The 15,004-nt window shown below is 53.2% G+C and overlaps 1 protein-coding gene across 2 annotated transcripts in view; it reads left to right on the top strand.

Annotated features, from left to right (window-relative positions):
- The first annotated feature begins 6,771 nt into the window (after positions 1-6,771).
- AFAP1 (actin filament associated protein 1) overlaps positions 6,772-15,004 on the top strand; it is a 131,265-nt gene continuing 123,032 nt past the window's right edge. For both annotated transcript variants that reach the window (XM_030314273.1, XM_030314272.1), the window contains exon 1: positions 6,772-6,873. The gene's annotated coding sequence lies outside the window, so the exon portion shown is untranslated. The remainder of the gene's footprint in view (positions 6,874-15,004) is intronic.

The following is a 15,004-nucleotide window of genomic DNA, read 5'->3' as shown; positions in this document are numbered from 1 at the left end:
GAGAGGTGGCTCACCTGTGCTGGGAGTTCTGGGACCCAACACAGCCCTCTGGGGGGGGGGTGTCCCTAGGGAGCACGCTTTGGAAGAGTTTAACAAGAAAGGACATCAGTGCCACCCTAGTGGCCACCAGGGGCTGCCAGGCTAGTAGGGAACTAGGTTTCACGAATAATAGAGGCTCCCTTTCCTTCTGTCTGAATCATGAGGCCCAGGGAACGTTCTCAGCTAGACATCTTTCCGGAGAGTTCCATCGAGCAGCCCTACCTGCTGACAGCTCTTCCCGCCTCTGCCCCCTGAACGTGTCTCTACTCAACACTTAGATGCCACGTCATCCCCTCTGGTCCATCCCGTGCTCAAGAGCCCATAGAAATCTGTCAATAGCACACATTTGCCCATGAGCCTGGGTGCCTCACTGGGGCTCTGGGGCCCGTTTCCCGACTCCTTCACTGGCACCGCCTGGCCACTGACTCCCTCCACAGATGCCTCCTTCCTCCTCCCCTCATACCCTTGATTCTCAGGCAGCACCTTCTCACCTCCCTCCCAAACACAGTGCCCTTTGCAAAGGCTCTTTCCTCTCCCTGCGATGCCCCAACTAGCAAACCCCTGTCCATCCTTCAATGCCCAGCTGAGATACTATCTTCTCCGCAAAGACGTCCATGAGATGCCCCCCCTCCCCCCATTGTTATCACTCTTCCTTCCGCCCAGATAACCTCGTTCCTCAGCAAATATTCACTGAACTGGGCATGAAAAAGACACCGTCCCTGACCCTCAAGAGGAGGAAAAAGGTACTGTGGATTGAACTGTGTGCCTCACAAGTTCACACACTGACCCTGAGCTGGGGGAGGGGCGGGCATACCCTCTATCCTGTCCGAAATCTCTGTTTTCATTGACCTCCTGCCTTGGACTCCATCTGATCCATCTTCCCTCAAGGGGGCCTTCTTCCAGCTCCCCTGGGTCACCGACGCCAGGCTGGCTCCTGACAGGACCCCTGTCCCCAGTGAGTCTGAGCATGCACAGACCCCAGTTGTGCCAGTTTACAGTCTTTGCCCCCAGCACATGAAGGCCTCAGGCGTGCGGGGGTTGCTGGGAACTTGCTTTACGGGCCCCCAGCACTGGTTGGGGCTAATATTGGGTTAGATGCTCCCAACAAGTCCTACGAGGCTTTGGCGACTCCTTTCCGCCAGCTGCCAGTAGCCCAGTCATCCTCGCCTGCCTGAGTCTTTTCTTACCTTCCCTGCACTAAAAGCTTGATGGTCTTTCACATGTCTCCAGGATTTTTTCTGCCCTAGACAAGTCGATAAAAAGGACAGCCTTTCGGTTTGGGTTTATGGTCACTCTCTGGACTCAGATGTTCTCAAGAGAGCCCCATAGCACAGTGAGCCCCATAGCATCCCCCTGTTCCCTCTGGGGGGTAAGGCCATTCCAGCTCTGTGTCCGTCTCTTCCAATGCTGACCAGCTGTGGCTTCCCCCAGACCCCCGGCTCTGCTGAGGAGGGGCAACTGCCTTACAATCAAGAGGTCAATCGAGAGGTCAGCTTCTGGGGCAGTGGCTCAACCCCTCCTCTGGGTGCTCCCAAACGCACCTGCTGATCTATTCTTGTCCAGAGAGGTGCAGCTCTCTGCCTCAGCCCAGCCACCTATGGCCTATGGTCGCCTCTAACCTTCCTTTCCGGTGGCTTCCCAGGCCAATACTTGTGTTTTTCTCTGGGAAAGGAATTCTGAGGTTTGCTCTTAGAGCACTATCTCTGCCCCTCTTCCTTTGCCATGAGCTGTCCCCGGGAGAAGAGGTTGGAGGGGCCAGGCCTGGGAGGAGGATGATATGGATGCTTTTGCCACAATTCTGGGGAGAGCTGCAAAGGCTGAGGGGGGCTGTGGATTCCGGAAAGACAGCCAGCAGGACCTGGAGGTTGGGTGTGGGGACGGGGGAGAGGGTGGGACCCCACTCACTGGCAGGGCAATGGGGCAGATGCTGGAGACACTGGTGAGTGAGAAACCTGAGAGGAACCGCAGGTCCGGGATGTGGAAGACAGGTGCGGGCCACGGCGTGTCCCGGGTGAGGTGCCCAGGGGCCGCCCCATGGAGGTGCCCCAGGCACCGCTGGGCTGACAGGCTTGAGACTCGGTGGATGGAGGTGGCAGGGCGGGACGTTTGTGAGGGATGGCCAGAGTCACAGGCCCTCACGAGCCATCCCTGGGGACGGTGCAGAGTGAGAAGAGGGGACCCAGCGGAACACTGGCTTTTTGTGCACTTAGACTTCCTACGTCTGGTGCAGGAAGAATGGAGTACAGAGGTGACCGAGGAGGAGCACAGGACAGGGAGGCAGGCAGGCGGGTGTGATACAGCTGAGGCCGAGGGGAGAGAGGGTTAACAAGAGGGCAGATGGCAAGGTGAGATGCAGACCGACGGATGAGACATGGGACGGAACCGTGTGGGGGTGGAAGAGGCGGACGGGCACCAAGGCTGGGACACAGAAAAGCACATGCTGGCCGTATGTGCCCGGGTCTGAATGCGGGAGGGACTCTGGGCAGCAGTCAGGAGGGCGAAAGAGGAGACGGAGGGCTCGTTCGCGCGGATGAAGGTCTGGGTGCTGATTGATTGCTGCAGGGTGGTCAGAGAAGGCGGCAACTGAGTCGATCCAGGGGAGGCGAATCCATCCTTCCAGGCTGGTCCCTGCTCCCTCTAGTCCCAGAATCTAGGAAGACTGTGTCAAAGGCATCATGTTGCTTACCTTGGCATAGAAATATTTCATAATCATGTTTTTTCCTCAAGAGACTTGTTACTGGAAAAGTCTGGGAAGAGGTCTCAGGTCACGAACCCCACCAAGTAGCCCTTCGCAGTATCAGACTAGGTCAGGAGCTTCCATAAAGAGCGTTGGTGCAACTTTGGGGTCATTAAGCCCTGATTTATTTTCCTATTGAATGAATGCTCTCTTTCTATTAGGACTGTGGTGGCAGACAGGGATTGGGCTTATTTTCTGAGGTTCCGGGAGGTCCCAACATTTTATTTTCATATAGGACAAACCTTTCTACTAGTCAGAGCTATGAAACCTGCCCGGACTGGTTCACTGCGTGGTGAATTTCGTGTCAGTGATCGTGGGGCCCAAATAGGATGGCCACTGATGAGGAAGGAGAGAGTCAGGCTGGGTTTCTCCATGTGACAGACACGTGTTGAATGCCTATATATGTCGGTTAGGAGTTCCGTAAGTAACAGAAAAATCGACCAGCACTGGCTTACACAGCCAAGGGGGTTTGCTTTTCCTCCTCCACAGGGAATCGGGAGGCAGGCGATTCCCTGTCTTGATCCAGTGGCTCCGATGGAAGAGTCAGGATCTGCTTCTGACTTTGTTCATCGTCAAGTGGCTGCTACGGGTCCAGGGGTCACATGTGTGTCCAAAGGTAAACGAATGAGCTCCACTGCCGAGAAAAAGCAGCATCAGCGGGGTCTACCCCTTTTCTCGAAGAGGAACACCTTCTCTGGAAGCTAATGGTGTGCCGGTAGATCATCACTCATCGGCTTTCTGGGGGGTGGGAAGGAGGAAGATAGTCCTGATCTATAGTCGTTACCAATTTCTGCGGCATAAATCCTCCCACCACATCTAATTTCAAGCTACCAACATGCCGTTGCTGGCGGCAGCCATGAGAACAGATGTCAGTAGCACCACATGATATAGAATTTCTATCATACAGTAGATCTAAAATCTTCAGTAGCATAGATAGTCACAAACCACAGTAAAATGACTAGGAGCCAATTCCGGATATTTATTTTTGATTTTTTTTTTTAATGTTTATTTTTGAAAGAGAGAGACAGAGCGTGAGCAGGGGAGAGGCAGAGAGAGAGAGGGAGACACAGAATCCGAAGCAGGCTCCAGGCTCCGAGCTATCAGCACAGAGCCCGATGCGGGGCTCGAACTCACGAGCCGTGAGATCATGACCTGAGCCGAAGTCGGACGCTTAACCAACGGAGCCACCCAGGTGCCCCAATTTTTGATTTTGATATAACTTTTGTTTTTGATATAACTTTCATTGTAAGTGCATATAATTTAATTTTTAGGTAGCCATTTTGTTTAATAAGTGACTTTGCACAATTCCCAAAGGGTGAACAATCAGCTCTCAAGGCCTGCTCCAAATTGGCCCCAGGGCACCAAATGCTGGAAACCTTTCAGCCAACTTCCACCAGGTCTCACTGGCCAGGACAATGTCACATGGTCCCCTCAGGCTGCGAGGGAGGCTCGGAAGACAAGACACTATTCACGTCTATATGATGGAATATGGCCAAGGAAAAGGGGTCAGAGAGGACAGTGGGGCCAGCCAGCAAGCTGACTGCTTGGTCTCCTCCAACCGACTGCCCTAGAACAGGACTGTGCTGGGCATTTGGGGCACAGTGGGGAGCAAGACAAAGTCCATTCCTGTTCTCGTGGGGCTTTCAAGTTCATAAGAAATAATCACAAATGTAGAAGCGTAACACAATGCACACATTTCTTTTTTTTAGACTATTTTTAAAAATTTATTTCCTTTTTTGAGAGACAGAGCAAGCGAGCAGGGGAGGGACGGAGGGAGCGAGAGAGAGAGAGAGAGAGAGAGAGAGAGAATCCCAAGCAGGCTCCGTGCTGTCAGTGCACATTCTGACGCAGGGTTCGATCCCCTGAACCGTGAGATCATGACCTGAGCCGAGATCAGGAGGTGGACGCTTAACCCATTGAACCACCCAGGCACCCCCATGATGCACACATTTCGTAACTAGTTTCTGAGTTAGAGTTTGGCACGTTTTAGCTGGGTCCTCTGCTCAGGGTTCACCAGGCTACATTCAGCATTTTGGCAGGGCTGCATTCTCACATGGAGGCTTCACTAGGGGAAAACCCATTTCCAGGCTCATGCAGGTTGCTGCCTGAATTTATTTCTGCGGGCCTGCATGACATGGGGGTTAGCTTTTTGCTGACTATCGGCTGGAGAGTGTCCTCAGGTCTTACAGACTATCGGCCAGGTGGGCTTCCCCAAGGCCATCTCATCCAGAATGGCAGGTGACATCTTCAAAGCCTGTAAGTGTGACCTCCTTCCTGGGGAAAGTGACACTTAGGGAGAGACTGGAAGGGTCAGTAGGAGGTGGCTAATACAGGGAGAAAAGTGTGTCAGGCAGAGGGCAGCGTGTGCGAAGGTCTGAAGCCTGGGTGACCATCCTTTGTTGAAACTACTGTACTCCCTGGGATTTTATTTTCCTGTTCTCTGAGGACATCCCCAGACCACAGGGGGGCCCTGGCTGGAGAGGAGTAGGGAAGCTTCTTATATTCGTGGAGGAATTTGTCTGGCAAATCAGCTTGGAAGTCAGGCTTTCAGTGTTGTCCGTGTGTGCGAGTGTGTGTGTGTGTGTGTGTGTTTCTGCATGTTCAAGTGATGAGTGAGTTAAGGAGGACTGAGGACAAAGTGCAAGCTAGCACACCCCCGACCCCCCCCCCCCAGGTGGGATGTGTGTGTCATTCCTCAGGCACTCCCGGCTGCCCAAGGACAAAGGAAAGGAGAAAACGAATGGGCAGCTGATAGAGATCACAGTCCTGAAGGACATGGGTTTACTAAGCTCTTAGTTTAGAAACATCTTAGTAAATTACAAGAAAAAGGCAATCTTATCAACAGCCTCGTCTCCAGAAACCCATGGACTCAGTTTCCTGGAGCCCCAACATCACCCTTCCATAGTGATATGGGGAACAAAGGCCGAAGGAAATGCCAGGTAAAATTTAATTTATAGCCTGCAGCCCGTTGACAAATACTTAAGGCAAATACAGAGTAGAACGTCTCTCCAGGAACCCCCTGCTGTCATAATGTTAATGCCTCAGTAGAGGGAAAACAACCTTAGCTTGACTGTAGCTGGGCCTCCGGCAGCTTAGGACTCCTCGTTAGCACATCAAAGTCCCGCTGGAGGCCTCCCTTTGACTTTACTTCCCCAACTCCGTAGTGTAAAACCAGCCATTCTTCACAACCCCAGCGCAGCTCTTCCAGCCCTTGGGTCCTGTCCCCGTGCTTTAATAAAATCCCCTTTTTGCACCAAAGAGGTCTTCGAGAACTCTTTCTTGGTCGTCGGCGCCGCCCCCCCCCCCCCCCCCCGCAAACCTCATCACAAGGAGATGGGACTTTATCCATTTATCCATCTGTCCTATTAGCATTCGCTGAGCGCCTTAGGGCACCGGGCTCTGTTGTGTGCGCAGAAATGAATCAGAGTCCGACTCTTGGCTTGTCCTAGAGAGAGATCACGCTTCACTGAGGGTGGGGGGTGGGGTACCCACTCAGGCAAGTCCAGCTGGTGCTGTGACAGAGTGGCAATGCGGACAGGGACCGCACGAGGGAGTGAGGGAAATAAGACACTCCACGGTGATTTCAGATTTTAGCCTGAGCGACTGGGTGGATGGAGAGGCCATTTACCGAGAACGAGAAGAATGAGCTTTGGGCTCCGGCTGAGCACACAGCCTGCCGAGCAGATTCTGAACGGACTGGGCCGCGGACTCACCGGGCCGGCCCCAGCGAGACCCCCGCAGCCCCGCCCCGGCGCGGCCCCGCCTCCTCCTTTGTTTCCTTCGGCCCCGCCCCCTGCGCGTGGCTTCCTCCCCATTGGTCGGGGGGTGGGCCCCGAACGCCGGGCGCCACCGGGGGCGGGGCGAAGGGGCGCGGGTGGGGCGAGTGCGCCTGCGCGGTGCCTGAGGCCGGCCGCAGCCTGGCGCCGGCTGCTGCTCCGCGCGGAGCCCGAGCCCGAGCCCGAGTCGGAGACGGGCTGAGGCGGCGGCTTAGGCGGCCCCGCCCCGGGGCTCCATTGTTGCGGCGGCCGCGGCTCTGCGGGCTGCCCGGCTCTGTTCCGCTCGGCCCGGAGCGAGCGCCGCTGAGGCGGTGACCTGAGGTGAGGCGGCGGCGGCGGGGCCGGCCCGGCCCGAGTCCGGGGCGGGCAGGGGTCTCGGGGCCAGGCGAAGGTCCGGAGCCGGTGGGGGGACGGGGGCTGGACGGGGGTCTCGGGGTCCGACCGAGCCCGGGACAGGCAGGGGTTCCGGGGCCGGGCGAGGGTCCAGGGTCGGTGGGGGGCGGGGGCTGGGCGAGGGTCTCGGGGCTGGATGGGGTCCGGGGCAGGCAGGCGTCCCGGAGCTGGGTGAGGGTCCGGAGCCGGTGGCGGCCCAGGGACTGGACCGGGAGTCTCGGGGGCCGGCGAGGGTCCAGGGCCGGTGGGGGGACGGGGGCCGAGCGGCGGGGCTGGTCTGACGGAGGTCCCGGGTGGCAAGGGTCCCGGGCCCGGCGGGGGTCCGGAGTTGGGCGAGGTTCTTCCTCGGTGGGGGACAGGCGGGGGCTCCGCCGACCGGACCGGGGTTTCGGGGCCGCGCGCAGGCCCAGGGGTCGGACGGAGTCCCGGGCGGCGGGGGTCCCCGCGCCGGGTGTGGCAGGTCCAAGCGGGGCACCCGCGGCGTCGCAGCCCGAGGTGGCAGCCGCCACCCTGAGCCTCGCAGGACCAAGATCGGGACTGACCCCGCGGTCGCGCATCCGGGGCGCCCGGGCGTTGTCTCCGCCTTGGGTGGCACCCAGGGGGCTCTGCGCCTGCTGCGACCCCGCGTGGCCCCCGGCGTGAACGCCCGCGGGGCTTCTGATCGCTGAGAGCGGGGTTCCGGCTCCGGCCTGGCTCCCCCTATGGTGTGGCTGGTGCACTGTGTCGGTGAAGGTGGGTCTGCGTCGGCCCTTGCGCGTGGGGAATCCGGGACGTCCTGCGTGCTGTGCCCTCCCTCCGCCCATGGTGTGGCCACCTTACTGTGTCTCACTGAGGGTGATGGCAGGGACTCTGAGCGTGCGGGTCCTGGTCCCCCTGAGTGTGAGCGGCGCTGTCTTTCTGCCCCCCTCCGTGACTGGTCAAGTGAATGTGTGTTACCCACGGTGGCCCTGTGTGGACCCCTGCCGCCGGTGTCCTGGCCACCCTGTGAGTTGGGAGACTGCCCCTGCCCGCCCCCCCCCCCGCCCCACCTGGGGGCTTGCAGGGGTGTGATCCCACCCCTGTGAGTGTGTGTGTGGTGGCCTGTGCGGTGAGGGCGTCCTTGTGTGGGTGGTGGCTCCCGGCAGGGTGTAGCGGGGTGCACGGGGCGCAGCTGGCCTGGGTAGGACAGCTGACTCCCTTTTTCATCGCCTTCGTTTTTCTTCCGCCAAATGAGCAGAAATGGGGAGCGGCATCGCCGGGCTGCCCTTCTGGAACCCACGCCTCTCCCTGGCGGGTCCCTGGGGACTGCGAGGCTGTCACTGGCCCGCCCAGGGACCTGCGCAAGTCAGGCCGCCGCGTTTCCTGCTCCGGTGCAAGAGCAGGCTCTGATTGGAGGGAGCCGAGCCCCTCTGCCCGGTGCTTCTTGATTTCTTCCGTTAGGATTGGGAGGGAAAAAAAAAAATCTGGAAAGCCAGATTTAACTTTGCAGCTCTCAGCGCCTGGAGAGTCGAGGGAACTCTCACAAGAATTTGGCGGGCTGGAAAACGCATTTGAAGGAGGAGAATCCACACCCACGGAACGAGGCCAAGGCAGTTACAGTTAGAGGTCAAGTCGACCAAGGGATAGCCAGGGTGAGGCTGCGGATGAAGAAACTCAGATTTCAAGACTGGATGCCCCGTCACCTAAATAAAGCGGAAACGCCGACAGTGTCCCCGGGATGAGTCTCTTCCCTGGGGGATGCACAGCTGAACAAGACAGCCTCTTCTTTTCTTTAAGCGTGCGTTGTCCTGGCCCAAGACAGAAGACTGAGGTGTAGGCAGAAGTAGTTCTAATGGCCAAACTGAAATGCTTTGTGGACAAGATAGCGTGTAAATAGCAGCACTGGATGAAATTGTGCTAAAAAGGCAGCTGTTGCTTTTGGAAAACCCAGAAGGTGCAGACCCTTGTCTGTGTTCCACTCTTCCCAACCCCCCCCCACCCCCACCCCGTAGCTGCTGTAGTTCTGATTCCGCCTACCCCTTCTTACCTGCCACTTTCAGCGGCATCTCCTGTCTGAAACCTTCCCTGAAATCTCTGTCCTGCCCTCTGTGGTCCTCAGGGACCGAGTGGTGAGCCGTGGGAGAGCCCGCCGGATGCTCCGGTAGAGGTGGGCACCGTGTGTGCGCGGAGCTGAGAAGGGGTGTTATTTAAACGAGGTAGGGGCGCCTGGGTGGCTCAGTCGGTTAAACGTGTCCGACTTCAGCTCAGGTCACGATCTCGCGGTCCGTGGGTTCGAGCCCCGTGTCGGGCTCTGGGCTGATGGCTCAGAGCCTGGAGCCTGCTTCTGATTCTGTGTCTCCCTCTCTCTCTGCCCCTCCCCTGTTCATGCTCTGTCTCTCTCTGTCTCAAAAAATAAAATAAACGTTAAAAAAATTAAAAAAAAATAAATAAACGAGGGAGCTTCGTTTCTATACCACGGTTCCACATGTCAGCTCTCCAAAGGGTTCGCTGTTTCTTCCTGGTGTTTGTCGCTCCGTGCCTACAGGGTACTGGGTTGGCATTTATGCCTTCTAATTCTGGCTCCAGAGTGGATCCTGTTTGTTCCTGCAAAGCCACCCCTCTGGGCATCACGTTCTTCCCCTCTGAGAGTCTTAATCGAGGGAAGAAACTTCTCAGCCCTAATTTTTTAAATTATTTCAACAGAATAGAGCAGAGGAACGTTCTCTTAGCAGGAGTGTGTAAAAAGTGGAGATCTTTGAAGGTGTAGGATCCAAAGTGGAAGTTCTTTTATTTTCCTTTTCTTCGGAGGGTTTAGTCACATGGGTGTATACTTTATCTCAGATTTGAGGACCAGAGTCTATGATGGAAGCTTAAGCAACGTTTTGATCTTTCTTCGTAACTATGCTGTCCTTGCAACATCTTCACCGTATCAGATTGATTTGATGTTTTCCTTAATGAGGTTGGGTGCAGAACTCGTGTCTGGAGCATTCAGTCGATCGTTTGATCGTTTGATCGTTTGAGTGCCGTGTGAAGGCTTCCGTGTGTCCCGTCTCTAGCAGAGATGTTAATTTGGGGAGTCGGAAATAAGTGGAATTTGGGAGTGCCTTGAGTAGGTGTATGTGACTTCAGGAAAAGGCGCAAAGCACAGTGTAAAACGGTTACTTGCAAGAAATTACATCCTAAGTTAAATGGCCTGTAAGGAAACTCCAGTTCTAAGGAATATGGTAATTAACCCTTTCAGCTGTTAATCTCCTCTCCAATGTATCTGTTCGGTAAAATGGGAATTTGGTGTGCTTGATTCACTGAAAGCCACTTGTCTGTCTGTAGAAAGGATACACAGTTTTCTCTGATATTCTTGTGTGGACGATTCCGGGCTTAAAAATAGGGGATAGCTGTGTGGTTGCGGTGCCGCTGAGTTAAGATTTTTCACTTCACGCAGTAGGAGTTTGGTTCCTTTTTTCGGTTTGCAGTCTTAATTAAAAAAAAAATGTACTTTGTTACATGCGGCATGTGGTTTGTTTTGTTAGCGATTTCATTTTAGGAGGGGCCTTCAGAAACTCCGCGGGATCTTCTCTGCGGTTTTCTTAGGATGCAGTCCTGTCCTCACTGAAAGCTAACTGGTTAATGCTCGTTTTGCTTCGAGAAGACCATTTATTTTGTGTGTAGCTGGCTGGGTTCGTATATGGACCCAATGGAAAGGAGCCTCTCGGGAATGGAATGCCCGGGGATAGAGTTTGGACTCTGCATTTCAAAGCTGTCCTCTCTTGCTCTTCCTCTCCCCCAGGGGCCCTCACCCAAGGCCTCATTCATCCTGCTTTAAAGCCCTGATGGTGCTTCCTTTTTTTATGATTATGATGTTCTGTAAATCACCTTTTTCTTTTGCGTATCACTTGGCTTAAAGTCAGCCTTTGGTCTTCAGGCCTACCCTCCACCCCACGCCCCGTGTCACCCACCAAATGGATTTTCTTCTCTCTTTTCCACTTTAAAGTCCTTACCGTACACGTGCCTGTGATTAAGCCTCCTCGAGATCCTTTTGGATGTTGGCAAGATGTAAATCCAGGTGACGCACCGAAGGTCACTCACTTGGACGGGATACGTCAACGAGAGACGTGCTCCCGGTGAGGCTTTCGTGATGTTCGAGTGCTTCCCGGGGACTTCAGCTCCCTCAGCTGTGAAATGGAGTTAGCCGTTAGGTTGCTTCTTCGATGTCGCTCAAGAGATTGTTCTGAGGATGAAATGAAATCAGGAATGTGGCGGAATTTGTAAGTTGTAAGATGTTTTGTTGCCAAAGGTTTAAAAAAAAAAAAAGGCTTGATTATGAATTTAACGAATCCAAGTTTTTCAGATGTACATATGAGCCCTTATGTGAGTGTATCGGGCAACTTCATCCAGGATTGTTTTTAGTCTGTAATTGGCATTGTTGTTGGACACTTCAGCATTGTGGGGAAGCACCGCGTGCAGTTGCCCCCGCTTTCCGTAAGCAAGGCTCCTGGAGGCGTGGAACCGAGCCCTTAACAGTGTCTTCAGTTTTGTGCCATCCCGTGGGTGCTCCTTTAACCAAGCATACTTTCTTGAGGTTTCAGTACCTGAGCGACCTGTCGAGGTGGGAAAAGGCGATAGGCAGTCTGAGGTCAAGGGCAGCCAGGCATTCCTGCCGTTCACATGAGTGAGCAGCGGGCATCAGTACAAGCCTGATTTCAGCACCCAGTTTTTCTCGGGCCTTCCTCTCCATCGGCCAGGCTGCCCCGGAAACTGCAGTACCTCCCAGTTTCTCTTGTTCTCCCCCTGCCTTTTCTTCCTCTCCACCAACCGCTCTGTGCCTCTGAGCTCCCAGGCATGGCAGTGGGAGGAAGACGGAGGCTAATAAAGCACAGCACCGGTCCTCAAAGAACCCACTTTTTATGACGGTGTAACGGTCACATAGCTCAGCAGACGTTTGTACAGATTATCTGTGACGTGCCCGAGTACTGCGGTCAGTGTGCAAATACAAGCTGGGGCGCGGTGACTTCTCTGGGAAGAGCTGGGGCTCCACAGTCCAGTGGGAGAAGCAGACCTGGGTGTCATTTCAGTGCGGTGCAGTTAAGTGCCGCCATAGGTATGCAGGAGAGTTTGGGGGCCGGGTTGGTGCACGCAGTCCAGCATTTATTCTCCTGCGTGGCGCTTAGAGTTTATCGGGCAAGGCAGGCATTGGGATGTTTCTAAGTTGAAGGGCAGTGAATTACCCCAAACCTGAAATCTGCAGAATGTTCCGGGCAGTTTGAAATTCCCCAAATCTGCATGTATCAGAACAGGTCCGTAATGTGTTGTGTTGGACGGCCATCCTTGCCTGTTGATTTGCCTGTTGATTCAAGTCCGTGTACTCTTGTTGAATATGTCAACAGTGTGACCCACACTCTGCTGGGTATTCTCGCATCGACCACCGTATGGGTCTCCTGCGGCTGCTGTAACAAATTGCCACAACGTTAGTGGCTTCAAACTACACGAATTTGTTATGTCATTGTTCTGTAGGTTGAAAGTCTGCCTCTGGCTTCACCGGACAAAAAACAAGGCATTGGCAGGACTGTGTTCCTTCCTGGAGAATCTGGGGGAGAATTGCTTCCAAGCTCATTCAGATTATCGGCCGAATGTAGTTCCTGTTGGACTGAGGCCCCCGTTTCCTTTCTGGCTGTCTGCCGGAGGGCCGCCCACGGCTCCTAGAGGCCTCTTCTTTCTGGTCCTTGCACACAAACCCCTGAGCCCAGAACCAGTAAGGACCACTGAAGCCTGCCGCAACTCTGCCATATCTCTTCTCCTGCCTGGAGAAAGTTCTCTGCTTTTAAGGGTCCATGTGATTAGATGGGGCCCACCTAGGTAACCCAGGATAACCTCCCCATCTAAGGCCTGTAGCAAAGTCCCTTTGCCATGTAATGCGATCTAGTCACGTTCCAGAGATTGGGTCATGGGCGTCTTTGGGGGCCATTACTCTGCCTCCCACAAGTAGCTGATCTAATTATGACAACATCTGATCAAGTTGTTGTTATCCTAGTTAATATATAAGTTAACTAAGGCACCAGAATTTTAAGCAAATTGGCAGCGCTGTTAAGATTCCTAGTATATGACAGGACAATTCTTCTGACTGCTGTTGTGCTGGGGGTGGGGTTTTTTGCATGAGAGACAGGTCAGTCAAAAGCCAAGAAACTTTTTTGCTTTGGAGTATTGAAGTGGTCCGCTCTAATTAGAGAAGTTTTGCCAAGAAGTCATTAGAGTAATTCCTCTATTAGAAAAACCACCCATGGGGTGCCTCTATGGCTCAGTTGATTAAGCATCCGACTCTTGGTTTCAGCTCAAGTCATGATTTCATGGTTTCGTGGGTTTGAGCCCTTTGTAGGTCTCTGCGGTGACAGTGCGGAGCCTGCTTGGGATTCTCTCTCTCTCTCTCTCTCTCTCTCTCTCTCTCTGTCTTTCTGCCCCTGCCCCACTTGGGCTGTCTCTCTCTCTCTCACAGTAAATAAATAAACTTAAAAAAAAAAAAGGTACTTGTTGGGATGAGCACTGGGTGTTATATGTAAATGATGAATCCCTAAATTCTATTCTTACAATCAGTATTACGCTCTATTTTAACTATCTTGGATTCAAATAATAAAAAAAGAAAAAAGAAAAGAAAAACCACTCATGTGGGGCATTTGGGACCTTGTCTTTTCAAGGTTTACAGGAAGGACTGACCCCATGGGGTAGAGTGCATGAATCCACATCCATTTCTAGAATGGAAACAGCTGAGTCAACCCAACAGGGAGTCACATTCCTGAGTTTAAGAGTCTGTTTCACGGCTGAGGCAAAACCCAATAAACAACATTTGCACTTGGATTGATAGTTGGGAATGAGGTGCCTTTTGTGGTCAGGGAAACAACTGTGACAGTCACCACCACGTACTCAAACGAGCATGACCGCATTTGATCGCGGAGGTGTTTTTAATGATTGTTCCATAAGGATGTTTTTTCTTTTACAATAAGTGACAAGCTCTGATTTGAAATAAGCTGCCTGTAAGAAAGAAGAATCTAGAATCCTAAGGCTTTTAGGCTGGCCTTCAGGAATTCAGGAACAGCCTGTAATCCTGGGCAAACATTTTGTGTGTCTGTGCTTCCCGTGCGTGTTTAGCGGGGAGAGGAGTTCCAGTTTGCCATTCAAAGGGGTTGGGTTCCAGACCGTTGAAGAACATATCGCTCAATGTGATATTGAGTATCAGATTTTGTTTAAAAATGTAATACTCATTTTGACCAAAGTTATACAGGCTCATAGTTTTAAGAGTCAAAAGTTCTGCGAGACTTAGAACAAAAACACAGCCATCACCTACTCCACCCTTCTCCACCCTGATTCCTGTTCCTCAGAGGCCATCATTTTAATGCTTCAGCTCTTTCTTCCAGATTGTGCGTGTGTGGAACATCCTACTACTTAGAAGCCAATTTGGGTCGCTTATCCCACCCCTTCCTCCCACTGCCACCTCTTTCCGCCCTGTGCTCCCCGTGCGATTATGTCAAAGGTTCTGCTGAAGTATTCAGCAGCACTTATTACAACTGTGGAAACGTTACTCACAGCTGAGATGTTTAGTCTGTTTTGATTGCATTTCCTTTCTTTTTCCTAGAGTTTGCTTTGCTTAGTTTTTTTTTGTATCTGTGCTTTATTCACCCCTCACCCCGGCAGTGTAAATCTCCTCTCAGTACATCCACAGGCACCGGGGAATCATCCATTTTATCCTTTTCTTAGGATAACTCTTCTGAACCTCCCATCCTGCTGCCTTTCCTCTCCAGTGGTTGCTTGCTAGGCCTGCTGCCACTGTCCTCTTAGACCTTCCCTGTCACCCTGAGAGCTCCTTTCACTCTCTGGGGTCAGGATCCCTCCTTTTTAAGTTTTGCCTCTTACTTTGGTTTCGCATGTCCACCAGTAGCTGTCAAAAAATATACATACGTACATACATACATACATACATACGTACATACAGAGTTGAGATCTTATATAATGTTGGAATATTTTCTTCTCTTTGTTATATTTTCCTTTCCATGTTATTGGTCATTTGAGTATAGAGTTCTGGGCTAGAAAGCATTTTCCTGCAGAATTTTGAAGATAG

This window comes from Lynx canadensis, chromosome B1, assembly GCF_007474595.2.
Source record: "Lynx canadensis isolate LIC74 chromosome B1, mLynCan4.pri.v2, whole genome shotgun sequence".
Lineage (NCBI taxonomy): Eukaryota > Metazoa > Chordata > Mammalia > Carnivora > Felidae > Lynx > Lynx canadensis.
Note: the sequence above shows the minus strand (reverse complement) of the source record. Positions and strands in the feature narration are given on the sequence as shown.